At 39.6% G+C, this 23,035-nt stretch overlaps 1 long non-coding RNA gene across 1 annotated transcript in view; it reads right to left on the bottom strand.

The window, feature by feature from the left end:
* Nucleotides 1–4,923: 4,923 nt before the first annotated feature.
* LOC144583244 (uncharacterized) overlaps nucleotides 4,924–23,035 on the bottom strand; it is a 55,057-nt gene continuing 36,945 nt past the window's right edge. The window contains exon 2 of the long non-coding RNA XR_013536940.1: nucleotides 4,924–9,787. This is a non-coding gene — a long non-coding RNA (uncharacterized LOC144583244). The remainder of the gene's footprint in view (nucleotides 9,788–23,035) is intronic.

Genomic DNA, 23,035 nt, shown 5'->3' on the forward strand with positions numbered 1-23,035 from the left:
CACTCAATATGAGATGGGATGAATATTGAATGCTACCTTTTCAGTGCAGGGTTGGGGATAAAAGCAATAGGAAAAAGTGATAAGAATTGGAAATGGGAATGCAAATAAGACCTAAATACTTAGCATATCTGATAAATTTATAAAAACTGAAATTAAAGTTGGCAAAGACCTTGGCAGTGTTCTTATCCGGCTCATCTAAGCTTACTCATGTCTGCATATTACAGTTTAACTTGAACACTGATCAACAAAGCCACTTTCCATCTGGTTCAGAAGGACATTTTGTTCATAATGTCATACTCAAGTAGACTTCCATTATGTTTGCATATCTTGAAGCAAATCAAGGCAATATCTTAGAATTATCCTTGGGTATATTTCAAGCAGTTATCTTCAGGCAATTGATTTTTGGGCAATAGATACAGGCCATGGATGCAGAGCTAGAGTTTCTATCCACTTTTCTAAAGCGTGTCACTTAGGCAAGCTTACAGCAATTAAAATCTTGATACCATGTAAGAAGTGCAATACAAAATAATGTGCAATGAATGCAGGCAGAACAGATATAAAAGTCAGGTCATTTGTATATCCACACAGGAAGGAAAAATTCTGCTTGGGTAATGACATTTTCATCAGTTGGCAGAAGATGATTAAAGAAGGGGCCATCGAAGCTACACAGGGCAAGGAATGCCACAATTTGGGCATGGCCATCAAAGGAAGCTATAGCACAAGTGGAACACAGTCTTAGGCAATGGACTGCCAGGGGTAGCTGGAGGTGGCCCTTCAGATATAGCGGCCCCTGAGCCTTTGAAGAATTTAAAAAGTAATTATCAGCACTTGGAATTGTGTCTGAAAATAAACTGGCAACCAACAGTGAATTAGCATATGATAATCTTATTGGTGAGCGCACATTAATGTCATTGGGAAATTGTTCCTGACAAACTGAAGCTTCCAAACACTCCTCAAAGTTAGACTCTTGTAGGTCATGTGGCAATAATTTAGACTAGAATTGCTAAGGCCTATTTCTATAGTCAGACTGAGATCCTCAAGAATGTATAAAACCAACATTCCAGGTTAGCTAGTTAAGGACACAGAAAGCAACAGGGAACAAGAGGCAGCATTATGGTGTTCATACCATGCGAGATCCAAACCAATGGAAAGCAGCATGGTCAGGATTGTGTGCAACTCATCTACAGTAACGGACGAATGCAGCATACTGCAATATACTTGCTCCTCTGCAACACTACAACATTTGGTCTGCCATTTCTGCTAGCCTGTATGTGCGTAACAAAGCTGTTACGTGGCACAGGAAGTCGCCTAGTCTTTCTCTGCTGTCTTTCTCCCAATTACAAGGCCCAAGGCAGCTCATAGATAATTAAAAGTCATACCAGTTCAAAACATGAGAAAGTATTACATTAAAAACAGTTAGGCATATATTAGTATTAAAATAATTAGTCAACCCAGTTAAAAATCTCTAAAACAGCTTCAGAAATATATGAAATAATATACAGCACCCAAAATTCAAACTCTTCCCTGCCCAATTAATGGTTGAAAGTTGACTAAAAAGTACGGTCTTTACTTGGCACAGAAGGACAAGAAAGAGAAGGCCAAACCAGCCTACTTGGAGAAGGGCATTCCAAAACCTGGGATTATTCACAAAGAAGGCCCTCTCAGCAAACATCCCTGAGAGGGTGGTGGTAATGAAACAAGGACCTCCACTGAAGAGCTTAAGAGATGAGAAGGCTCATATAGTGAGCTGGAATCCTGGCCATACATGTCATAACCAGCACTTAGTACTGGTCCCAGAAATGGAATGGCAACCAGTGAAGTGTTGTAACAGGGATTCAAAGCCTCCTTTGATTCAGTCATTTACCCCAACCATTAGGTGCCCATACAGACTGCTCCTGTTACCCGAAAACAAACATATCCATAATTCACATATCCATGATGATTGCAGGAGTTAAGGGTGAGCTAGAAGAAACATCTTCCATATGCAGGAACTGTTAACTATGCACTTGCAAGGCCACATATGATTTCTATGACTTCCTAAGTGCTCACAAGTCTACTGTCTCCAAGTTCCAGCCTTAAATTTAATTAGCGAGCTTTGTAACATTTATTCCAGATCATTAAACGCTATAAAGAAAACAGGATCAAGTGCTGATCCCTCCAGCAGTATCTGTCAAACTGCAGCATTATCAATGCTCACAGTGATGCATTGTTTTGTCTTCCCATTTTTCCCACTGAAAGAGGAAAGAGTGGCCTATTTGAGTTTGAATGGCATTCTAGCAGAACTTCTTGAGGGTGTCAGAGGACAATGGGTGCTGTCACCACTGGAAGCATTTGAAGAAATTGTATGGTTTCTCAAATAAGGAGATGGGGAAGAGCATAATATCATGCCTCTTCATGTTCAGTCATGCATCTAAGCATGTATTTCTTCATGCACACAGAGGTACATAGATAGATAGACTGACTTTAGAGTCATTTAAAGTTCTTGGTGGGCTGCTGTATGTAACTTAAATGGTGAAAACAAATACTGTACAAATGAATTGCAGACTGTGTCAGCATGCCTTAAACTAAGTTCTGTAGGCCAGCAATATTAGTGAAGGGCTTTTCTATGTGGGCCAGAACTCTGGAAACGTAAGGTCCACAATTTCACTGGAAGCCTCCCCAGGTATTGGGGACTCTCTGTGTCAGACTTACTGTTTTAGTGAGCAAAATGACCTACATTTAGGGAAGAAAAACAACAATGGAGGCATCAGTGCAAATGCATGTGGTTCTTCATGTGATGATTTAATGACAAGAAAAAAAATAGCTCAAGTCAGAAGCATAACACCTGTGTCCTGTTTTTAACTTGTATCCTTTGCAAATTTTATGGATTTTGAAATGTACTTTCCTTAGCTTTTAGGGTTTTCCAGTGGGGTGGGTTTATATGGTTTTATTAACATTTTGGCTGAATCTTGGTTTTCATTTCTTCTAAAAAAATTTCTAGCCATTTGAGTCCTTTCAGTGCAAAGGAGGGGTATGCATGTAATTAAAATTAATTAAATAATGTGTATTCAAGCAAAAGTGTTAGCACAGAACAACAGTGGATCTCATGAGATCTTAATGATTAACTATATACAGTATATTACCTTCAGTTGACAAGTGTGTGTTGTGAATAGATAGTTGTGGGTATCATATGTATATGAATTTGGAGATTGGCTGCCATAGCCTCGTGACCTAACTCAGAGATCCTCAATGATTGCAAAAGACTTCCATCAGTGTTGCATGTTGCCTGAGATCTGCATTCTCAAATTTTCTTCTCCTTTACAACACCGAGTTATACAAAAAAACCCAAGTTGCTCAAATAAATCTTAATATATGTCCAGAGATATAGATGTAGGCTTACATTTCTGTATAGATTTTGATTGGTTCACTTTTGAACACCAGAGTCTGTTCTCCTTTTCCAAACCCACTTTTGTTTGTTTATTTGTTTGTTTGTTTTCTTGTTGGTTGCTTGTGTCACTCTCAAAGACCGTGATAGCTCTATCCTGTTCACATTTTAATTGAATTCTCTAGGCTGGAGACGGACAAATAATTCTGTCAGAAATAATCCGGATTGTCCTATGTAATACTCAGTCCCAACGCATAGCTGCCTATATTTCCTTATTCATGGGTATGTCTCCTTTCCTAGAGATCCCAAAACGCATAAAAACTGGTATGGAAGGTCAAATATGAGTTTGGAATGTTTCCAAAGACAAACAGTGTGGTTCAGGCTCAAATCTATGTGCCCTTCTTTAGGTACAGACTGGGTTAGGGGGCCACTGCACGTCCCTAATATAGATGCACATGATCCTACTGAGAAAAATGTTCATACAACCAACTAATTTCCAAGCAGTGGAAAACCCAAATGGTTCAAGTGATTTGACTTTTTCATGGCTTGGGCATGGAATATCCAGGATCTCCATATGCAGATGTTGCATATTTGTACCAACAATAGCCACTTATGTAGCACCAATAGTTTCAAAACTAGGATGATCCTGTGTTACTAGACTGACAGAGCTTAAATTCTGTCAGTGTCCAATTGAACACTCGCCATGGATACAGACAGTGACACTGAGTATGCTAAATTTATGGCATGGTACCTAAAATAATGACATAGTCAAATGCATCTCCCTGCTTCTAGTGGGGTCATTGAGCCACTCAGATCCAAAAGAGCTTATGACATAATAATGTTCTTAGATCATCAAGAGATTTTTGTTCTTCCTTGAACAGATTAAGGGCCACTCTCTATGATACTGATTGTACAATTTATCTTTGTTTGCAGATCTTTTTCTTTCAGCACTGGAATCATGTCAGGATAATAATATTGGAGGAGGGGCAGCTGGAAGCTTCCTTAATCTTCTGCCCTGTGTGATGACCACAAAGGAAAAACAAGCAATTGAGTTGTTCACAAATACTTTCTGAAATGTATTCGCGAAGGCTTTCACGGCCGGGATCTAATGGTTGTTGTGGATTTTTCGGGCTTCTTGGCCGTGTTCTGAAAACGTGTTCAGAACACGGCCAAGAAGCCCGAAAAATCCACAACAACCACTTTCTGAAATGCTATCATGTATATAAAAGAATGATATCTCTTTGTTGAGTCTAAAGTAAGGAGAAGATATCAACCAGGTGTAGTGAACTTTTTAGTGTAGCTTTTCAGATTACTTAGTAGATAAGGCAGGTTCCAAACCGCTGCACGCTCCTCCCCCGATCTTTAGCTATTGCTTGCTTTGTCTCCCTGAAAGAGACACATCTTAACAACTTTGCTCCAGTCTTCTGCTTCCTACTGAAATGTACACTATGCAGTTTCAGCCTTTGAATGCCCTTTATCCATAGTGTCAGGGGTTTCTGCAGCAAGAAAAGGGTAATAACATTATATTCAATGTTAGGGGGTTTGCATTCATCTTTATTTTCACAACTGACTGGTGAAGGCACTGAATGAGGAAGGCCCAGGATTAAGACATCTTGTATTTCGTTCCTCATTTTCACTGTACTGCCCTTGCCTCTAGTCTATATGGGAGAGAAAGCTCCAGTCAGAGCAGATGGATATGGAAATTACAAGTAGAAGGTGCTGGGGAGAGATGCAAATAGGGTTGTATAACAGAGAGTAAAAGGCTAAAGCTCCTATACCTCCCCACTTCATGTTTCTCAATCCAAGGCCATGTCACACCAGCCAAATCTAGCCTTCCTATCCTCCACTGGGTTTATAACATGCATTTCTGTTCACATGATGCAGAGCCATTATCAAATGATTTGCCTGCTGACCATGCTAATTGCAGATGATTTATCACTCAGCCAGGGGGTTCTACTCTTTTTCCTGCAGTTATTATTTTTTTTTAAAGTTGTGTGATGGCATGCGTGAACAGTCCTCTCGTGCAAGGAGAATGCCATTACTGCCATACAGCGGTCCCATTAAATTTTGTTTGCTTTTTAGAAAATGTTGCTGCAGCATTTGTGTCAATGCATCAGTTAACTCTGGTCAAATGCTCTCTTCAAGTATAATCCCTGCCATGTGCCCTGAGAATCCTGGCAGCCTCCGCCAACCTTTTCCCTAATCTCTGAGATCCCCGTTTACATTGCAACCTCAGGATCAGACCCTCCCCCACCTCTCCTTTCCTCTGTGTGACCCCACACACACCTTCCATAAGTTCCAGCTGCCCTTCCCCTCTCTTCACCACCACAGCTCCAGGCTCTACAGTCAGGAGCCAAGGGCAAATCTTGGCTGGGGTCTCAGCAGAGGTCTCAACAGCTGCTTCCCCACTCTGGGACGGGGTGGGGAGGAGAGGGAAGAAGAAGCCAATGCAAGATCTGAAATACCAGCCATTGCTACTGCCTGAATGCATCTGCGTGAGAGCAAGAGGCCACGGATGGCAGGGCTGGCCTTTGGCTCCTTCCTGCTCCCCCCCTCTGGTGGTGCCTGGTGCTAGTGGTGGTGCTGACAGGAACAGCAGCAGCATGTCAGACTCCACCAGCCTGGACAAGGTGCTGAAGATTTCCCTTCTCCGGAAAACCAAGGTCCATTTGGTGGCAGGTATGGATGCTTGGTTTCAAGAAGCTCTTAGTGCATTGTCAACACATGGATGTATCTGGAATGTTTCTTTTTTTCTTTTTTTCTTTCTTTTTAATGGAAGCAAAAATGCCCCAAACCAAGAAGGGATATGTTTTGCTCCTGATATGTAGCCGCACATGGTGCATCTAATTTTGTTAACTCTTTAAAAACACGTCAGAATGCACATCCAGGGATATAGGTCACATTACTGCAGTGTACAACTACTCAGTGATTAAAAGACATGAAAAAAACAGGGGAGCATTTTTCTGATGTGAACACGGCCCAAATCATTAGCACTCTCTTCTTCCCCAAGGGTGGTTATATTTGAAAGAGAAATCTTATCCTAGAGGGCAAACAATTTGAGTACTAACACCACACATGATTTGGCCCCTAACATAACTATTGTTTCGTAGTTCTGCAAAATGCCTGTCAGATACAGAAAAACTAGAAAGTGAAGAACATTCATGGTAGCTACTAACAATTACTCCTTGTTTTGTGTGGAAGAATTCTGCCTCCTGCTGTTTAGGGAAAATGACTTTAAAAAGTCATACAAGATACTTTTGCCCTTGGGCCTAAGACCTGGCTACATTTAATATTGTTTGAACTTTCATGGCTATAAATGGTCTCAATAATCATAAAGCTATTCATCCTTTTAAAAATATAACCCCTGTACTTGACTCAGAGACCTCACATGGCAATGAAATCTGAAGGTATTCTGCAGCTGTACAACAAGGCTCTTTGGGTAGCTTTCTAAGTCTTACTTTATAAACGACAAAACCAATGTTAATTTATTGATTGGTTGATGAACTGATTGATTGATTGATTTAAATTTTCTGGGGTTATTTTGCTATTTTTTTTATTCTTACGGAGAGAACAAAGCTATATAGCCTGAAGCTGTTCATATTTACTCAGAAGAAAATTCAGTTGAGTTCAAAAGATTTTTTTTCAAGCAAGTGTACATTGGATTGCAGATTTAGAGGAAAAGAAAAACATATAAGAAATATGCATTTGGGAAAAAAAAGTCTTAAACAGTTTCATTTTTATTAATAGTTCTGATCACATGTACCTTGAGAAACTAGGTTGCCCAGCTCCCTCTTCCTTTCTAAGCTAGGTTTTTAGTGCCAAGTGGAATGCTGAATTTATTGAATCCAATATTTTTTTTTAAAAAAAGGTTTTTTAAAGTGTTATCAGTGATGGTTTTTAATAATATCTTTAATTGTGTTTAATAGTATATCTTCTGGTGTTTTTAACTGTGATAAGCACTGTTTTAACTGATTGTGAGCAATTATTGGGAAGAAATAAATAACCAAACAAGTAAGCAAATAGTTTTGATCTCTTGTTCAGATAACCTATGAAACAAATTACTGTATACAGAAACGTACTGGCTTTATGCATGTGAACCCTATCCTTTTCAATGGTACTTCAGTGTTGACAGCTCTATGGAACTACAGTCATTGGTAATTCACAAACATGTGCACATGGCAGGGGAGGATATGCAAAGAAGGTGACAGATCTCTTCAGAAAAAGAAATAAATTGTGACTCTCGCAGCAACCTTGGAGCTGCAAAACAACTTTAGAAAGGAAAAGCTAAAAACTAAGCAACTGTCCAGTTTATGTATAGCTCACAAGCAGGAAGGAGCTGAAGCCACAATAAGTTCTCCACCAGAGGTGTCTCACTGCTGAAGCAAAAACAGCTCAAACAATTGTTTCACATATTTCGTTCCAGATGTAACTGGCAATTAATTGAGATACAGGCTTACTTTGAATGATTTCAAATCTTCAGCCTGATAAACTGCACCCACAAGTATTGAAGGAACTGGCTGAGGAATAAACCACTCTGTCTTATTTTTGTTGGAATCATTAGATTAGGCATCCTTCAGTCTTGAGAGACTATGGTAACATGCTCTGAAATAGAGGTCTTGGAACAGCATGTAGTGTGGCTGAAGAGGCCAATTCAAGAGTGACAGTCCCTTCCACACTGAAGACAAATACAATCTGTTCCCTGTCCAGCTCCCGGATTTGGCTGGTTTCGGGACTGCCTCTTTGCTTTGACCTGCTGCACAAGTGTCTCTTCAAATTGGGAGAGGCCCTGCTATATTGCCTGCCTCCAGGCTGAACACTCAGATGTCAAGTTTTCCCGTCTGTTGAGGTCCATTCTTAAGGCCTTCAAATCCTGCTTGCAGATATCCTTGTATCACAGCTGTGGTCTCCCGCTGGGGCACTTTCCCTGCATTAAGTCTCCATACAGGAAATCTTTGAAATACAACCATCAGCCATTCTCACAACATGCCCGAGCCAACATAGACATCACTGTTTCAGTAATGTATAAACATTTCCAGTTCTAGGACTGCTCTACTCTACATGGCTACTTGTTCTAGGACTACTCTTGGAATCATAGATGATGGACAAAGTGCCAGATGAATGAAGGAGAGCTAATGCTGTCCCTATTCCTCAAAAAGAACAAAAAGAAGTGCAAACGAATCAGCCTGACATCAATCCCAAGGAAAATTCTGGAGCAGATTGATTATCAAGTGGTCAGCCTCTAAGTAATTTGAATACAATCTTGTTAATCAGAAGTCAACATACATTTGTGAAGAAAAAATCCTGCCAGGCTAATCTTATCTCATTTTTTGATCGGGTAACCTACCGGCTATATAGTGGTAATGCTGTAGATATAATATATCTTGACTTCATCAAAGCCTTTGACAAAGTGCCCCAGGGATATTCTGATTAACAACCTAACTGTGGCTGGATAGAATGATCAAGTGGAGACACAGGTGGTTATAGAATTATAATTAAAAGGGTGTTTATCAATGGCTACCTCTCAAACTGGGAGGAGGTAATAATTGGGGTACCTCAAGGCTTAGTCCTCTGCCTCGTGCTCTTCAACACTTTTATGAATGGTTTAGATGAAGAAGTGCAGGGAATACTTACAAAATCTGTGGATAACACAAAGTTCAGTAGAATAGCTAATACCCTGGAACAGAGGAACAATATTCAAAAATATCTCGATAGGCTTGAGCACTGGTCTGAAAACCACAGAAAGAAATTTAACAGGGATGAGTGTAAAGTTCTACACCTTGGAGCTGAAAGTAGTTATTGAAGGAAATTCCAGGATAAAAATTTAATGATTAAGGCTCATGCCCCAGTACTGGACGTTTCAATATGCCAGGGATATTTTGTTGTTGTTGTATAATCCTCACAGATCTGGGCCCACAGTCTAAGAATGCTATGACATTCTTATGGAATTAAAAATGTTTGTCAAGTCATTCTATGCAAGTTTTGTTTTTAAAATATGATGATCAGGGGTTAATAAATGAATATAGATAGGCCTCAGGGATATTAAAACCTATTAAGGAAAGGTGCCTATCTCAAGTTTCCTGAATGCCTGATTTTAAAACTATGGTCCTAGTTATACCTACATATTTTCCCCTCATCTGACCTTCAGGCCGAATACCTGTGAGGCATCTGTGTAGCAACCAGGTGATGCATCCTCTGTAGAAACTAAGAAATATTGTTTCCAGCTATTTTATAACAAAGCTTTAATAGGCTCATACAGTCAATTTATTTTCAGATTCGATATACTAAAGTGCAGTCCTGGTATAAATATTTAATTGAAGACCAAAAAGAATAGCTTTCATTCTAACCTTTTACACTTTTTTCATCCATCTGCAGTCCACTGTACAACACCATGTGTGTTACTATATATGGTGGCTTTTAATGTATCTGAAATAAAAACAAAAGGTCATGGTCGAATCCCTGCTTCACTTTCTACATTTGTAAAATAACTCCAAATTGCCAAGGTCCAATAGAATAGCAGATTTATTGAATATGTTTTTGAATAAATTGCTGGCAAGTTAAAGTTGTTAGCAAGGTTCAAGTTACCATCTTACCTGGCAAAGATCTACGTGATTTCAAAAACTTAATATAATCATCTTTCCCCCTCAAAATATCTACCATCAGATACCATTCTCTACTGTAGCTTACTATTGGAAAAAATTCCTTGCCTACCACATAACCCCTGTGCATTGCAAGTATTTGGACCTTTTGCTCCAGGACATAACTATAGTCTGTCAACATGCAGGATTCTGGTGCACAAACAGTTCATGAAAAAACAACATAGGCAGCCGCCATCTTTTCTAAAAATCTGCTGCAGTGTTTTCATTATGCACCCTCAGAGATCTGTGAATGTAGTAGGGCAAGTAGGTGTATCAAGGAAACTGGGAAGGAATATTTATTGGAGACACAGCTGTATTGTGTCCAAGCACAGAGAGAGATTTAAGAGTATACAAATGTTCTCTAACCTTGAATCTGACAACCCTAGGACTACGACGGCTATTCTCCATCCATGGTTCTTTTATTTCAACTCCAGAATGAAATGAATAAAACCCTGAATTACATCAACTTGGCAAAAGGAGAAAAATATTTTACACGGAAACCTTGTTATTTTAAAATAAATGTATTTCTTTATTATTATTATAATGCCTCCTTACCCTCCCACTTGCTAGCTCAAGGTTCAGATTTCCTCTCTTGGCTGGTTCTCAATTTCAAAGCAGATATTTACTTTCCATAAAGCCAAGTACCCATAAATTCCTCTCATGGCATTTTCTTACTCTCCGTATATTGATAATGCATTTCTGAGAGCAAAAAGGGTAAAAAAATAAAAACACACACACACACAACCCTGTGGAGCCACTTTCTAGAAGCCTGGAGCAAAATTATTTTTAAAACATAAAGAAATGGAAGCAATGGGGAGTGTTTCAGGAATTACTCCATTTAAACAACACTCATTCAAACATGGAGTAAAAATCACACCTCCTATTCAGGGTACATTGAGGCACAAAGAATCTGAGGCCTTTTGTGGCAATCATCCATATTAAGTCAGCTTATGTAAGGAAGTTAACTCCACTCTTAGATGCATAAGGTCACCCTCAACAATGCATCTGCATAACAGGCCAAGAACACAGCATTCAGTAAAAAGAATCACAACCCCCTTTTTAGCCAGAGTTCTTCATTCCCAATGAAAAGATCACTAAATTACCATTAAATAAGCAGTGAATGTCCACTGCTTGTATTTAGCATTATAAAATCTAGATTTTTCAGCTCTACATCATAGTTGGTTGCTAAGTGGAATGTTGGTTGAGAAGTCTCTCTGATTTGAGCTAAAAGCAGGTCTATAAGGAAAACATTTTCAACAGAAGATTTTATGGCTATTGAAATGCCAATCAGGTAATTTGGTTTTCATACACATTACTTAGGCTATGACTACATAGTCAAAACCAGCAGGATTTGGTGCAGGTGTAAAACTGAAAAATTTACATATATTTTTTTACTGATCATATGACGCAAAGACCAATTCCAATCCAGCCAGCCTCTTTTCCTCATGACATGAAGTTTTTCCCTCTGCTGCTGAGGGCTTCTACCTTTTTCAGGCCAGAATGATTCAAATGAACTTTTCCTTATGCAATCAGTTGATTTGTTCTTCAAAGGTATATATAGAGTATTGAAATAATAAAGCAGGGTTAGAAAAAGCAGCCCTGAAAATTGAAAGAATTTTTAAAATTGAGGCTTGAACTATAGTTTATAAAATTATTGCAAAACAATTTCCCAGCTCTCTAGCCAAGCAAGGTCAATATATCATTACGTTTTTGATAGTTTACGTGTTTTATACATGAAAACAAAGCATAAACAAAGGATTTATATATTAAAAAGGATACATGTAGCAACAGTTTGCCAGATTTTGAGTTACAAGCCCTTGGAGTTACATAAAATGCAGGGACAATAGAATTTCCTATACATTTTCCCCTTGGTGCATCAGTCCCCTAAAACTTGCAGGCCCTGAAGAAGATATTGTTTACAGTTGGAAGGGAAAAGAAAAGAACTGAAAGAATTATAAATATAGGTTAGGGAGACACACAAACATGAATTCAACACATCATTACTTCATTGCAGCTCCAGGACATGCAACACACACTGGATACCAATAATAGTAATAATAGATTTTCCTCCATATATACAAATTGGCACGAAGTTAGTTTGGCTCGGTAAGATTGTTCGATTATTTGATAATTTTTCATATGTATTATTCCCCCCCCCCCAGTTTACTGGAACTTACAGTTGTTGTTTTCACCTTTATTTTGTTGCTAACATGTTCTGTGACTACAATACTGCAATTTTTTAAAAATCTTTTTTCAGTTCACCAGACCTTATTGTTGCTGAGTTGGTTCTTTATTTTCTTATTCTGTGTTTTGTAACTGAATGTAATTTAAAAATACATGCTATGGTACTTTTTAACAGTATTCTAGAAGAAATATGATTCTAAATATACATCACTAGGGTATATGAACAGGTGGAAACTGTTGCCTTCATGTCCTCCATGTGGGATTGCCATGTGGTCATTTGAGCTCAGCACCATGAGAATGGAATGCTGATCTAGATAGGTTTCTGAGATGATCCAACACAGTTCTTGTTATGTTTTTAGTGTTAGTATGCGCAGAAGCTGAAAACATCAACAAAATGTCAGTGAAGAGAAGGATGTTGATTAAAGAACATTCTTTTGAGAGAAACCATGAGGGATCCTGCCAAGACTGCCACCATGATTAAAAGAGGAAGAGGTCATAGAAGGAAAATGAAGTCAAGTCTGAGTGTATAGGTAAGAAAGGAAGCAATGGAGCAGGCAGGAGAAAGAGGCACCACATCAGAGAATCCTAGAAACCTCTTTCTTCTTCTATTGCCTCCTGTAGGCACTCAGCTGTCTATGTGCAGTTCCACATTTTCCCACTTCTTATACAGTACTCAGGAGATATGAAGTCTAAGGCCTTTCATCCCTAATTGGGAATATTGTTGTCCCTAGATGGCAATCATCATATCTGATGACAGTACAAAATTCTAGGCTTTAGAATTTATTTATTTATTTATTCATTTTATTACTTCAATATACTGCTCCATTAGTGCCAAAGCACTATTCTGGGTGGTTTACAAAGGATTAAAAACAAAACTTCACAACAGAACACTAAAATATAACACAAAATAGCAACAATGTGCATTTAAAAAAGAGAAAAGAACCAGTGGCGCCAACAAATTATCACAGAAAAATGGAGCTAGAAGCAAAACGCTTAACTGGAGTCTGATTGAAAAACCTCTCTGAAAAAAAGTGTTTTTCAATTGTTTCCTTAAAGAATACAGGGAGCATAGTTCCTTCAGGAGCTGGTTCCATAATCTTGGTATCACCACAGAGAAGGTCCTACCTACGTCTACCTACCACCCTTTGGGCTTCTCTCAGGGTGATTATGCAAAGGACCCTGGCCTGAGACAATCTGGTGGTCTGAGCAGATTCAATTGGGAAAAGATGCTCCGACAGGTAATGTGGTCTCAAACTGTATATTCTTGAAACTTTGAAACTGATGTGGGACACAATGGATAACCAGTGGAGGCTGGTCAGAACTGAAGTGATGTGATCCCATTTGCTTGCACTGACCACCACTCTGGTGCCATGTCATCTCTGGCTCAACCTCAAGGGCAGTTCCACATAAAGATGGTTTATGACCTGAGGGAGCCCTCATCAAGGTATAGACAGAACACATTGGGTTACAAATGAGAGAGCTCACCTGTAGCCTTCTTCAACCCAGTAGTAACAATCCTCTACATGTTTTGTATCACAACTCCCAGCAGCCTTAGAGTGCACAGTCAGTGATCAGTAGAATTGGAATCCAAAATATGTAGAGGGCACTAGGCTTGAAAAAGCTACGTGTTGGAGCATTAAGGCTATTAATGTTTTCATGGAGTACTATTTCACCCTCTTTATACCAGAAATGACATATACTGCAGGACAGAATAATGATGCATTAGGATTCATTTATGCAACCAGTACAGACAGCAGTTAAAAATCATAGGCAGAAAAGCCATCTCCAATTTTTGTGGTTTTATGAACTTTCTCCAAAGAAAATGTGGTGAGTTCATCTTTTTAATTGCCCATGCTATACTTCTAGCATTTGCACAGAAATGATTTCTCAGACTCCATGCAGTTCTGGAATTAACAGTAAGGATTTTAGTGATCCTAGTAATGAAAACATTCTTTGAAAAAAAAATGAAAATACAACAAATAGATAATAATCATAAGTCTTTGGTTCCAAGTATGGAAAACATTGTACTCCTAACTTGTCTAAGTGGAAAGAAACTCAAGAGTAAGGCTAGTAGCTTCAACTGAGTGAAAAGGACAATAAATGGTGCTGCTATAACATATATCTTTATTTGCATAGATGGGTTGCCCCACAAGACATGGAGCTGTCATGGTGGGGGCACTTTGCCTTCCCACCCAGAGAATGGCAGTGCAGGCTGATGACGCTGCACTCAGGTAGGGGGCCGGGAGGCAGAGCCTTTAAATAGCAGCTTCCCTTGTGCCTGGCCTCTCTCTCTGATTGGCGGAGTTGGGTCAAATTCATGTTTGTAGCTTTGATGACACTGTCCAACCATTTCGTCCTCTTCTCCCCTTGCCCTCACACTTTCCCAACATCAGGGTCTTTTCCAGGGAGTCTTCTCTTCTCATGAGATGGCCAAAGTATTGGAGCCTCAGCTTCAGGATCTGTCCTTCCAGTGAAAACTCAGGGTTGATTTCCTTCAAAATGGATAGGTTTGTTCTCTTTGCAGTCCAGGGGACCCTTCAAGAGTCTCCTCAAACACCACAATTCAAAAGCATAAATTCTTCGGCGGTCAGCCTTCTTTATCATCCAGCTCTCACTTCCAACCATAGCTTTGACTATGTGTACCTTTGACAGCAAGGTGATGTCTCTGCTTTTAAAGATGTTGTTGTCTAGTTTTGTCAGACCAACTTATAGTGATCCTAATAGGGCTTTCAAGGTAGGTGAGATATTTAAGGAGTAGTTTTACCAGTTTTACTCCCCCAGTGAGCTTCCATGGCCAAGTAAGGATTCAAACTCTATTCTCCAGATTTCAAGTCCATCACCTATATCCACCACAGCACATTAGAAATCCCAGAGATATATAGAAACATTTCTATTAGAGTTCATCAGTTCATGCTGGTTCATCCCTTGGATGAACAGGTGTTTGGAATTTCCCAACCTGACCTCCTCCAGCAAGTGTCCACTCAGGGGCAGTTCCCCCGCTTCCCTGCCCCAACTCCTCTGAGTACTGATTCTGAGTGGGCGCCCACTGGAGGAGGTGGGGCTGGGAAGTAGCAAACACCTGTTCATCCAAACAACAAACCAGCATGAATTACTGAACTAGCAGACTATGATAATCTCTAATAGAAATATATAGATATAGATAGAGACAGCATAAGTGGAGGCAGGTGTAGAGTATTAGTACAAACAGAAGTTTCTCAAAGAGCATCTCATAGCTAAAAGGTCGTATCCTTTGTTTCTGATCACCAAAACTATGTCTCTCTCTCACACACACAGAGACAATTCTAAATATTTCTTGCACACACCTCTGCCAGGCCTAGTAACTCCAATTTGCAGGCCAATTTCCTAGCCAGGGAATCATTCACAGTTAAAGAAAAATTAACATTATTTTTAAGTTCTGGGACTTACTATAATTGTCAGAATAAACAGGTGACAATTTATAGTAATAGAGTCATTACACACCATGAACTCACAGTACTGATAACCAAAAGCATTTATTCTAGAATCAAACTGTACTTTAATATTATTACAGAGCTGCACCACTATCTTTTGCAAACATCACAAAAGTATTCACATATTAGTGGCTCTTTGGAAAGTAGATTTTTTTTTAAAAAAATCATCTTAATGGATGTTTATGTGTTTTTGAAAAAGAAAACCTTGATTTTTGAGTTTCTTAATATGATGTTATTGATTTCAGTGGAACAGGATTTCATGTAATGAAAAACCCACTCTTTTCGTAAGCAAGCATCTGAAGTCTGCATTCTAGAACAACATTTCTTTTCCTCCCAATTATATTTAAAGGAGATTAATGCAGTGTTGGTACTCACAGCAGTTGTATACTGTATTGGTACATTTCCCGTGGTTTTGTAATTCAAAAGAATAATTTTTCTGCAAGTAATCTACTAGCCCACTTTGAGAGCTACAGCTGGGACTGTATGCATCAATTCAATGAATGTGGCAAGATGAAGCATTTTGGCAATGAGCTTCACCCTCACATGCGTGTGTCCCATGTGTCTGAAGAAGTGGATCGTAAACTATGAAATCTAAAATAAATTTGTTAGTCTTAAAGGTACCGCAATTTTATTTTTACTTCTCTGGGTTTTTTAAAAAATTATATATGCATTCTTCCTAGTTCTCTCTAAAACATATCTTTCTATTTCTCTCTTAAAAATATAACCTTGCACATAGACACTCTGTGCACCAAAAATGTACTGTATAGGTATCCTGGCTCCTCTTACCTTGATTGGTTACCTGTAAAAATTGTCCATATATGCATGCTTATACATGCTGTGCAACACATTTAGATGTACAACGGAACGTGATTTGGTTGAGGAAGGTGGATCTTGATGAGTTCACTGCCTTATATCCTTCCTAGTGTATTTCAAGATAAAATATTGAAGTACTTTTATGTCTTCATATAATGAAAATAAATGTAGAGTTCTCTTCTTGATAGGACCAGTGAGAGACCCCATGAAATACTTTGGCAATAGAGAATATAATCTGCCTTGCACTGGCCTATAGCAGATGACTTTCTGACCTTTTGTTTCTTTACAGCTGCCTTTCTTAGGAGGTTGGGATGTTCCCAAACCTTCTTTCTCCTTTGACCAGAATTGGCAAGAGGGTACAACACATGTTTTAAATCAATAATCTGTGCCCAGGAAATTTCACATCTGAAATGTGCTTTGAATTCTAACTACAAACAAACAAGACTGTTTCAGGAAGTTGTTTCTAAAACCTAATATTCCCATTCTTGAGTTCATTTTACATGGAGATCTTCTTAAGTTGCTGAATGTTATAATGCTTGAGGATTAAAATTCCTCCCCACCACATCTTCTTAACATATGTTTTTTAAAGTTTCAATAACATGGTCTATATTTATCAAAAATGTTTTAACGAGCATCTGTTAAGCACAATAGGAGAGGAATAAAATTTGTCGTGCATGAGTATGTGTTAGGCCATATAAATTAGTCTTTAAAAATCTGCAGTAATCGTAATATTTCACATTTAACTATCGATCACATAAATCATTTTATTTGTAATTAAGCTGCCATCCCTTTCAGGGAGGCCTACAGCAGTGCAGACTCCTCTTATTCAATGCTCTTAGAGTCTTTGCCCACTAAGCTAAACTGAAACTGTGCCTTGTTTACATAAGAGGCATCATTATTTCACAGGGCATTCAGTTGCAGAAATTAAGTGGCTTTTGTCATTGACATGGATAGTCTGCTATGACTAAGAATCTGATTTTGATTGACTGGGATCAGTCAATTACAAAGGGGGTTTTCAAAATCAAAACACAAATATACTGGGCAAAAGGCACTGGGGAATTATACCGGCACAGTGCAATGAACAGAGATGCAACACAGCAAAAGAACAAACACAGCTGTCTTCTTTTGCCATTCTCATTCATATCAGTGGAATAAGCGTAGGAAACATCTCTGCTATATTTGCTGAAAGCTAACAAAGATGATGTCCCTGTACTTCCCAAAATTTGACCACACACACAAAAAAGCTATAGAAACATTTTATATTTTTCATCTTTTGGTCTTTTGAAAACTCCAGTTCAGTAGGGATGTAGTTTAGTATTAGAGCACATGTTAAAAGCAGGTTCCATGTACAACTCCCAGCTAAGACTAAGAAAGACGCCTACCTGAAACCACAAAGAACCAGGGTTTTGACAATACTGAGATAGGTGTACTGATAGTATGATTCATTAAAAGGAAGCTTCCAATGACCCTTCTTTCAGCTGATTTTGACATGAATTTCTTGCAGTGCCTTTGAGTTATATAAAAGCTGGGTGTCTAGTGACTAATGTGGAATTTTTCATCTTCATTCTGTAGTCACCAGCTGGGTGCCTATCAACTTTCTTGAAGACTATGCCATTTTTCTGGGCCACCTGACAGCTTAGTAAGTTGGAGTAGCTACCTGGGCCTAAGTTCTATTCCATGCTATGCTTCCAAGGGGAAGAGTCAGCCTGTATAGCCTTGAGCAAGCTGCACAGCTCCACAGCATCCCCAGAAGAGGGGAATAGTAAACCATTTCTGAGTATTTTATACTGCCAAAATTTGGTCAAGGGTCACCATATATCATAATTGACTTGAAGGCAGACAATTATTACTGTTATAGCAATCTTCTTAACTGTTATACCTGCAGGTAAAATGAGGTCATGTCAGGGTTGGAAGCTGCTGTTTGTAATAATTTGACAGCAAGAGTATCCCAGTACTGTATTACTAAACAACTGATGTTAGAAAGCCACTTGGCTTTTGAGCCCACGTCCTTTCATTCCTTTGAATAATATGCAGACAATGGCAAGCAATTAATGGAATTTAATGGTCATTCAATGGTCTGAATGAACCTTCCAATATCTATATAATTTCACATAGTAGGCATAAATAAATAAAATAAATAAGGAGTTCCACTCCGCCTGTAAGTTTCCATGACCAAATGGGAATTTGAACCCTCTTCTCTAGAGTCCTAGTTTGTTACTCTATCCACTACACTATTTAATTGATTAATAATTAATAAACACATCACTCATCTAGACCAAAGTCTACTCTGGGCGGCTAGCAACAATCCATAAAATGATAACAATATAAAATTAAACAACAATACTAATATAATTGAATATGGCAAGAAATAGATTAGATGATGATGGGAGGAAAGGCCTGCCTAAAGAGCCAGGACTTAAGTTTGCTTTTAAAAGCACCCAGTGAGGGAGCCAGACAAATTTCTGAAGACAGACTGTTCCAGAGGTGAGGGGCCACTGCCAAGAAGGTCTATTTTTTTTTTGTTGTTGTTCTTTCTCTCTGAGCCTCCCTCGGCATTAGGCCCCTCAGCCACCCATCCTGGCTAGAATGAGTGATTTGGATAAATCTAGGTGGGAGAAGGTGTTCTCCTAGATATTGAGACCCTAAACAGTTTAGAGCTTTATATGTCATCATTAATACTTTGAAATCAATGCAGAAACAAACGGACAGCCAATGCAGGTTAGCCAGAGTATGAGACATATGAGAGTATGAGAGATGTTTTTTCACCTCGGTGAGAAGCCTGGCTGCCACATTCTGCACCATTTGAAGCTTCCGCATCAATCTCAAAGGTAGCCCCATGTAGAGCACATTACAGTAGGCTAATGACAAGTGCATGGACCAGAGTGGTGAGTGCCCCAACATCAAGATAGGGACGCAGCTGGACAATCCGCTAAAGATGGAAGTAGGCGGTGAGGACCACTGACGCTACCTGGGTTTCCATGGTGAGCACCAGATCCAGATGGGCCCACAAGCTTGAACCTTACTCTTCTTGGTGGGAGTCACTCCCCCAAAAGAGAGGGAACTTTCCAAGCCACCAATGGTGGGGCAACCCACCCTCAGGACCTCTGTCTTGTCCAGGTTCAGCCTTAGTCCGTTCATCTGCATTCATTACAATATGGCCTCCAGGCAGTACTGAAGGGACAAAACGGCATCCTCTGTTGTTGGAAAAAAGGAGATATAGAGCTGGGTGTCCTCAGCATACTGATGACATGAAGCCTCACACCCCTGACCTAGCAGCCTCATGCAGATATTAAACAGCATTGGGGAGATAATTCAGCCCTGCAGAACCCCACAATTGAGACTCTGTGGAGCCGGTACACTGTCCCCAAGCTGTACTCTCTGAGGATGGTCCTCCAAGAAGGACCAGAGCCAGGCAAGCACCAGACCACCAATGCCCAACTTGGAGAACCTCCTCAGGAGGATACTGTGTTCAACGGTATCAAAGGTGGCTGAGATATTGAGAAGGACCAACAGAGACATTTTGCTCCTGTTGGCCTCCCTCAACAAACCATTACTACACTGGGATCTAAACTTCTGTAGTGTATCTAGTCATTTGTGGGCATAGTGTTGCAAAATAGCAAAATATTAAATAAGCAAACAAACAAATAAACAAACCAGGAGTTCCTGTTGTCTACAAGCTACCTGTATTTCCTGGTTTAAGACAGTCTAACTCTCTATGATACCTATCAGTTGCAATAGCTACGTTTTTTTATTTTATTTTACATTTATGATGCATGCAGCACACAAAAACACTGTAAAAGCACAATTGATTGAAACTATTGTCCTAAATAGGTAAAGGTTCCCCTTGACAATTTTTGTCCAGTCGTGTCCGACTCTAGGGGGCGGCGCTCATCCCGCTCTTCAAGCCATAGAGCCAGCGTTTGTCCAAAGACAATCTTTCCGTGGTCACATGGCCAGTGTGATTTAGACACGGAACGCTGTTTACCTTCCCACCGAGATGGTCCCTATTTATCTACTCACATTTGCATGCTTTCGAACCGCTAGGTTGGCAGGATTGTCCTAAATAAATGATGCCAATATTTAGCAGACTGGTAGAAATAACCTGTGGGAAAAAGTGATGTATATCTTACCTTCCCTTGTAATCTTGTAAACATAACTGACCATCTGCACTGTCAGTAGGTCTGTTGAAGCTGTGATGAAACCAGCCCCACAGCAATAGTGGAAATTGCTAAGGTGGGGACACAAAGTCTACAGAAAACCCACCCACACAGACCGGTACCCACACAAAAACTCCAACCACCACCCACAGCAAAAAAGAGGCATAATCAAAACACTGGTAGACAGTGCAAATCAGAACTGTAAAGCTCAGTTTCTCAGCACTGAACACAACCATCTGAATTCGGCCCTACAGGCAAATGGCTACTCCAAAAATGAAATCACAAGAGCCATCAAACCAAGAAAACAACACCGAACTGAAGAAGAAAAACAGCCACCCACCAATAAAGTATTTCTGCCATACATCAAAGGGGTCATGGATCGTATGGGGAAACTTTTGAAAAAACACAACCTACAAACAGTATTCAAGCCCACCACTAAAATACAACAAATGTTAAGGTCAGCAAAGGACAGAAGGGACCCCCTCACCACTGCCAGAGTATACCGGATACCTTGCAGTTGTGGCCAGGTACATATTGGAACCACAAAATGAAGCATCCACACCAGAATCAAAGAACCTGAGAGACACTGCAGACTAAAGCAACCAGAAAAATCTGCAGTAGCTGAACATGCCTTACAACAATCTGGACATGAAATTCTATTTCAAAATACAGGAATACTGGACAACACCAGCAATCATTATGCCAGACTGCACAGGGAAGCCATTGAAATCCACAAGCACCAGCAGAACTTCAACAAAAATAAAAAAGAGAGGAAAGTTTGAAACTCAACAAAATTTGGCTCTCAGCTCTCAAAAATACAGTGTGCAAAAGGTCAACGAACTCTACCCAGCCTCAAGGACCAGGGATCACTACACACAAAAGACCAGCTAATGACACCCATCAATCACAGTGACAGATAATCTCTCCTTCTTATCACAACAATACACCCCCAACAAGACACACTAATCACCCATCTACAGAAAAAGACAAAAGCCCATCTCCCAGCCATAAATGCTCCACTCCCAAGCCAACTACACCAGAGCATAGAGTGCTGTCCTCTGAAGATGCCAGCCACAGTGACTGGCAAAACGTTAGGAAGAACAACCTTCAGAATATGGCAGAAGAGCCCGAAAAACTCACATCAACCATGGGGTACCCACACTTCAACCTAACTTTCTGCCAGAATAGTAGCTATGTTCCCAGCTGGAGGACATCTGGCTCTGGCCTAACTTGGCTCCTCCAAATTCCTCCCTCCTCCACCCCTTCTCATTCTCTTCTGTGGGTAAATCTAAGCTTCCAGATTGCTTTGCCAGCAGGTCTTTGTGATCTAAGGTCCCAGATTCCTTTGTCAGCAGATCTCTGTGAGCAGCCAACAGAAGAGGACATGTTGGCTGTGTTGATCGGCCAACAGAATAGAGCCTAAAGACATTTCTTGTTCCTACCAGCTGAAGAAGCTATTCCTAATAAATTTGGCTTTAGGATTGTATTGTTAAGTTTCAAATATTATATAAACTTTCCTGGGGGAAATTCCCATTGATTTTACTTCTGAAGAAAGATTGCTCTGTAGAGCACCAAAGTAATTTAGTGAAGATTCTAAATTAGAAATATCTGATAATATAACCTTTATTTAATCTACTAGGCAAAACATGCAATGAATGGGCACAACTCAAGCATGTAATACATGGCTGTCTAAGAATAGCTGTGAGCAATCCACAGTGCAGGCCAAGCAATACAGGGCATTTCCCCTTTGTATAAGTGAACCAAACTGAATTGATAAAGAAGTATTTATAGCAGTAGCTCAAAATTCATTTGTGCTAGCAGAATGCGGGATGCTCTTCTTGTGTATTATATTGAGCTTTTACGTGTAGTTTCGTAAACTGTGTTTGAAGATGTTCATGCTGACTAGAGGAAATCTCATCAAAACTAAGATTCCTATTAAAATGGAATGAGTGGGGGCCCAGTGATGCACATACAGCTGGGCCCAAGAAAACAAAGATATTCCTTGGCTTATTTTGCTCTCAGTCTTTCCTGCAGCTGGGTATTGGTCCAGAACATAGTCTGATATTACCATGTATGTTTATCTAATTTGGTGCATCCTTCACTGAATGTGGCTAGCGATTAATTTCATTCTGAAAACAACAGTGCTCAAATTATATGCATATATGTGAAATAATGCCCCAGAAGTCACATCTCATTAAAATTCAATTAATGTTCTCGTGCACTTTTGTCTAACCCATGTGAGTTTTAATATGTTGTCAAGATTCAGGGCAGTGCAGTTTAAATGACCAGAAGACACCATGCAAATAATAGGATGGGAGAGGAAGGAAATAAAGGCTGACTTTCTTTTTCTGATGTAAGGATGTGATTCAAAAGGGCATAGCTTGGGTTGTTTATGCAGCAGGCCACAAGAAA

The sequence above is a fragment of the Pogona vitticeps genome, chromosome 5 (genome assembly GCF_051106095.1).
Source record: "Pogona vitticeps strain Pit_001003342236 chromosome 5, PviZW2.1, whole genome shotgun sequence".
NCBI classification, from domain to species: domain Eukaryota; kingdom Metazoa; phylum Chordata; class Lepidosauria; order Squamata; family Agamidae; genus Pogona; species Pogona vitticeps.